General features: G+C 62.7%; 1 long non-coding RNA gene across 2 annotated transcripts; it reads right to left on the bottom strand.

Moving 5' to 3' along the window:
• Positions 1-1,543: 1,543 nt before the first annotated feature.
• On the bottom strand, positions 1,544-4,949 carry LOC142067543 (uncharacterized). Of its 2 annotated transcripts, none has more exons than XR_012664077.1 (3): positions 4,773-4,949; positions 3,742-3,823; positions 1,544-2,358 (listed from the first exon to the last, which is right to left on the bottom strand). It is a non-coding gene; the product is annotated as an uncharacterized LOC142067543 (long non-coding RNA). The 2 variants fall into 2 exon arrangements; XR_012664076.1 differs by having other exon boundaries at positions 1,544-2,361.
• Positions 4,950-5,380: the final 431 nt, after the last annotated feature.

The raw sequence follows: 5,380 nt of genomic DNA on the forward strand, positions 1-5,380 counted from the left end.
GCAAAAGCAAAGACCGAGCCCTGGTTACAGGGAGGTCGCCCAGCGCAAAGCCAGCACGGGCACCCCAAAGGTGCCCGCCCCGCTCTTACGCGACCGCGCCCCGGAGACAGGGAGGTCCCTTTGCCCAGAGTGCCTTTCTCGTGGCCCCTCTGCAGCCCGACGCCGCTCCCCGCTCCTCTTCTCGCTCACTCTTGCCTCGCCGTTCCACACGACGCCTCTTCTCTCTCCTCCGCCAGCTGCTGCCGAGGAAGGAGGACACGGTTAGGCCTGAGCATCACAGGTTGGAAGGGACGCAGCGATCATCTAGTCCACCCTTTGAGAAGCATCAGCTCCTCCAACTCAAGGAAATGGGGACCCCTACACCCCCAGAGGAAGCTCCCCGAGGCACCACCCGCCCGCCGCCAAGCCCCCACCTCCACAAAACCCTGCTGCTTCAGAGCTCGTCTCACCTGAGCCGCGCACAGCAGAGCTCCGGCCGGTGCTGGAGCCGGGCTCGGAGGCGGGCACCCCGGGCAAAGCAAGCTGGGCACGCAAGGCGGCGGCCAAAGAGGCTGCGCCCCTGCTTACAGGGGGCTCGAGCCGCCGCCTGGACTGCAAAGCGCCCGGGACTCCAGGGCACTGGCCGGGCCCCGGCTTACAGGGCGGCCCTGGTCCCAAAGGCCCACGGAGGCTCCTTCTCTCCGATTCAGGGGCACCCTGACCCACACCCCGCTAACGGGGCGGTCACCCCACGCAGGCTGCCAGCGGAGCACAAAGGCTCCCAGACCGGGACCCTGATTACAGGCAGGTCGACACCCAGGGAGCCAGAGAGCTCGGCCTTCCCCCACAGCGACAGGAACGAGACTCAAAGCCAGGCAGCGGAGCTTCACGGCCAAAGGCCGGGGGGCCGGGGCCCCGGCCCCGAGGACAGGGAGGGCACACATGCCCGGCCCCCACATCTCCTGGCCCCACGCCTCTGAAAGGCCAGGGCCAGGGGCACCCGCCTGCTTACAGGGGGTCCCTCCAAGCGCAGGGGACGCGCACGGCCCTGCTTACAGGGTGGCGCTCCCGCTCGGCTCCCACAAGCCCCACGGAGCCCAAGGCTCCGACCTGCGCCCGACTTAGGGGCCGGCCGGCCTGGCTGCACCACATCACCACGTCTTCAGGAGCCCAGGGAGCGACCTTGACCCCAACCGCGGGGAGGTCGCTCCAGCAAAGGCAGCGCCAAAGGCGGGACTGCGCCCTCGGGCACAGCTCTCCCTCAACCTGCACCCTCTAAAGGGCGAGGGAGGGCTCGTTCCTGTTGGCTGGCTAAAGCAGCCTCCCCAGCCCTGCTTACAGGGGCTCGGGCTGCTCCTGGGGACAGGACAGAGGGCTCCACGGCTCCTGACACACGCCCCAAGTGCACTCGGGGCTGGCACGCTGGCAGCTCGCCAGCAGGACAGGCAGCCACGCAGGCAGAGACCCAGACCCTGACTACAGGCTGGTCGCCTTGCCCGCGCTACGACTAAGCGGCTTCGCTCCGTCCTTAGAGGGAAGGGAAAGGGGCAAGCCTGGACTCCCCCTCCGCTCGCGGGCTCAGAGGGGACCCCCCTGTTGCTGCACAGAGCCCTTCTTTCCCTCCCGGGAAGTTGAAGCTAAGCTGCAGCGATTTTAAGGGGGGGCCTAAAGGACAAGCTCACTCACTCGCTCACACCGACAAGGACAGGGACAAGGGGGGGGAGACACACACAAACACAACTTCCCGGAAGAGAGAGCGAGCTCTGTGCAGCCAATGTCTGGGGAGCCATCCCTACCCCCGAGCAGGAGAGGAGAGCCTCAGACCTGCCCCCCGGGCTGCACGGAGGCCGAGGGGGGGCCTCAACGTGCCAAGGGGCCTCACGGGTGGCCGAGGGGCAAATGCCGTGACACGCCCCGACTCCGGGGGTGTCACGCTGGCCAGGCCGCCAGCAGGCAGAAAGCCGCCGCCGGGGCTGGAGCAGGGGGGCGGGAATACGGCCCTCCCCTGCTTACAGGGTGGGCTTGGGGTCCAGCGAGCTCCATTTCCCCCTCGGGTGCGGAGGCGGTGGCGCTCACCCTCCTTACAGGATCGCCACTCCCTCCAGGCAGCCAGAGGAGCAAGGGCGGCAAAAGGCCCACGACAGCAAAAGCAAAGACCGAGCCCTGGTTACAGGGAGGTCGCCCAGCGCAAAGCCAGCGGGGGCACCCCAAAGGTGCCCGCCCCGCTCTTACGCGACCGCGCCCCGGAGACAGGGAGGTCCCTTTGCCCAGAGTGCCTTTCTCGTGGCCCCTCCGCAGCCCGACGCCGCTCCCCGCTCCTCTTCTCGCTCACTCTTGCCTCGCCGTTCCACACGACGCCTCTTCTCTCTCCTCCGCCAGCTGCTGCCGAGGAAGGAGGACACGGTTAGGCCTGAGCATCACAGGTTGGAAGGGACGCAGCGATCATCTAGTCCACCCTTTGAGAAGCATCAGCTCCTCCAACTCAAGGAAATGGGGACCCCTACACCCCCAGAGGAAGCTCCCCGAGGCACCACCCGCCCGCCGCCAAGCCCCCACCTCCACAAAACCCTGCTGCTTCAGAGCTTGTCTCACCTGAGCCGCGCACAGCAGAGCTCCGGCCGGTGCTGGAGCTGGGCTCGGAGGCGGGCACCCCGGGCAAAGCAAGCTGGGCACGCAAGGCGGCGGCCAAAGAGGCTGCGCCCCTGCTTACAGGGGGCTCGAGCTGCCGCCTGGACTGCAAAGCGCCCGGGACTCCAGGGCACTGGCCGGGCCCCGGCTTACAGGGCGGCCCTGGTCCCAAAGGCCCACGGAGGCTCCTTCTCTCCGATTCAGGGGCACCCTGACCCACACCCCGCTAACGGGGCGGTCACCCCACGCAGGCTGCCAGCGGAGCACAAAGGCTCCCAGACCGGGACCCTGATTACAGGCAGGTCGACACCCAGGGAGCCAGAGAGCTCGGCCTTCCCCCACAGCGACAGGAACGAGACTCAAAGCCAGGCAGCGGAGCTTCACGGCCAAAGGCCGGGGGGCCGGGGCCCCGGCCCCGAGGACAGGGAGGGCACACGCGCCCGGCCCCACGCCTCTGAAAGGCCAGGGCCAGGGGCACCCGCCTGCTTACAGGGGGTCCCTCCAAGCGCAGGGGACGCGCACGGCCCTGCTTACAGGGTGGCGGTCCCGCTCGGCTCCGACCTGCGCCCAACTTAGGGGCCGGCCGGCCTGGCTGCACCACATCACCACGTCTTCAGGAGCCCAGGGAGCGACCTTGACCCCAACCGCGGGGAGGTCGCTCCAGCAAAAGCAGCGCCAAAGGCGGGACTGCGCCCTCGGGCACAGCTCTCCCTCAACCTGCACCCTCTAAAGGGCAAGGGAGGGCTCGTTCCTGTTGGCTGGCTAAAGCAGCCTCCCCAGCCCTGCTTACAGGGGCTCGGGCTGCTCCTGGGGACAGGACAGAGGGCTCCACGGCTCCTGACACACTCCAATTTAGGGGCACCTTGATCCATGGGTTGACCCACTCCCTTCTGCGCTAGCTGGTGTTGAGGAAGGATACATTTAGGCCTGATAATGCTAACCTATCTACTAGAAATGGAGTAAGATTGACTTTTGGAGCTCTACTCTGAATTCTGTGTTCCGTCTTAAACCCATATCATGTCGAATTTTTATTTCGTGCATCTTCCTCTTCTGTTTTCCCCAGCTGTATTCCCTCTTTTTCTCACTGCACCCATCCCGGCCATTCAGTGCAGGAAAATCTGTTGCTGAACTCACCGTCCTGTATGGGTTCATCATTCTTCTCCTTTCCTCCCAGAAGATTATTTTCATGAATTTCTGGTGCACCTATGCTTCAGACCTTTAAATAATGGTCAATACCATTGCTAAATTATTATTTTGAGTGACTCCCTAGGAGACAGATCTTTTTTCCTCAGAAAATCCATGCCTATGATCGTTTTATCATTTCTCTTGCACCTTAGTTCCTAGAGCCAAAACAGCCACACAAATCAAGAAGGTTCATTTAGCTTCCCCTGCTAAAATCTTCATCCATTCTGGTATTTTCAGCAACCTGTAATATCATAGTTTCTCTCACAAAGATGTTGCAATGTCTTCCCTAAGGTACCTCAGATGTTGCCCTCAAACATGCTCACCCCATCCTAACTATCCTCTATATAATTCTGATAAAATATGGAACTCTCTTGGATCTTTCCCTATCCTCTTAGTTACCTCTGACTTGTCCCTCCAACATACTCTTTCTGTCCCACTTCAGAAACCTAAGCCTTTCCCTCAATAATGCTTACCCTGTCCATTCTGAGGTGCCTTAGATTTTCCATGAAAATTGTACGGTGGGTCCCCTCTAAATTACCTCAGCTATTCCCTCCAAAATGACACCTCTATCCCCTCTATGTTTTCCCAGATTTTCCCACAAAACTACTCATTTTTCCCCTCTAAATTACCCCAGCTTTTCCACTCAAAATTCCACCTCTGTCCTCTCTATGCCAGAAATGCTGCCTCTGTCTTCCGAGTTACATCAGACTTTCCCCTCAGAAATGCTCATATCCCCCCTAAATTACCCCAGACTCATCCCTCAAAAAAAGGCCATTTTGATTCATTGAAGTTACCTCAGGTTTTCTGTCAAAAACATCGCCCCTGTCTCCCCCAACTCACCTCAGCTTTTCCCTCCAAAAATTTGATTCTGTGCCCTATAGATTACCTCAGATTCTGCACTCAATTTGTCCCCTCTCTGTTCCTTCTAAGTTACTTCAGCCTTCTCCCGTATGTATCTCATTCTGTCCCCTCAGAATTACCTCAACTTTTCCCTCAGGAACTCCACCGAAACACCCTGCTGCCCTCCGAGGCACTCCCCGCCCGGTCCTCCCTCCCTCTGTAACAGCGCAAAGCGTGCCCCGGGGAGACTCCAGGACCCGTTGAGCCCCAAAGCGCCCCCCGGCCGGCTGCCGTCCCTCCCGCGGAAGGGCGGGAAGCTCACCCAGCGCCGGTTTAAACGCCGCGCCACCGGCGGCGGAGCCCCGGCCGGCGGGACAGCCTCGCGCCCTGCCTCGCGACGGAGGGCGGGCGGCCACTCGCACGACTGGGGCCCGAGGCGCCCCCTAGCGGCGCAGGAGAGCCACGCGCCCCCACCGCCCGCCCTTGCGACCGTCGGGGGCGCGCGGGGCACGCGCCGGCTGTCCTGCCCAGAGCCGCGCCGCGCGCGTAGCGCAGCTGCACCCCCCCCCCCCCCCCGCCCCGGCACACGGGGTGTCCCCGCCCCGTCCCGCACCCGCTGCCATGCCTGGGTGATCCCTTCCACCTGCCCTTCCTAGCCAGGCCCTGGCGGAGGCCCTCTGTTTGCTCCAGCCAGCCCACGGCCGTCATCAGGCTCCTCCAGAGCGCTGCTTAACACAAGAGGCCCTCT

This window comes from Phalacrocorax aristotelis, chromosome 22 (genome assembly GCF_949628215.1).
Source record: "Phalacrocorax aristotelis chromosome 22, bGulAri2.1, whole genome shotgun sequence".
Lineage (NCBI taxonomy): Eukaryota > Metazoa > Chordata > Aves > Suliformes > Phalacrocoracidae > Phalacrocorax > Phalacrocorax aristotelis.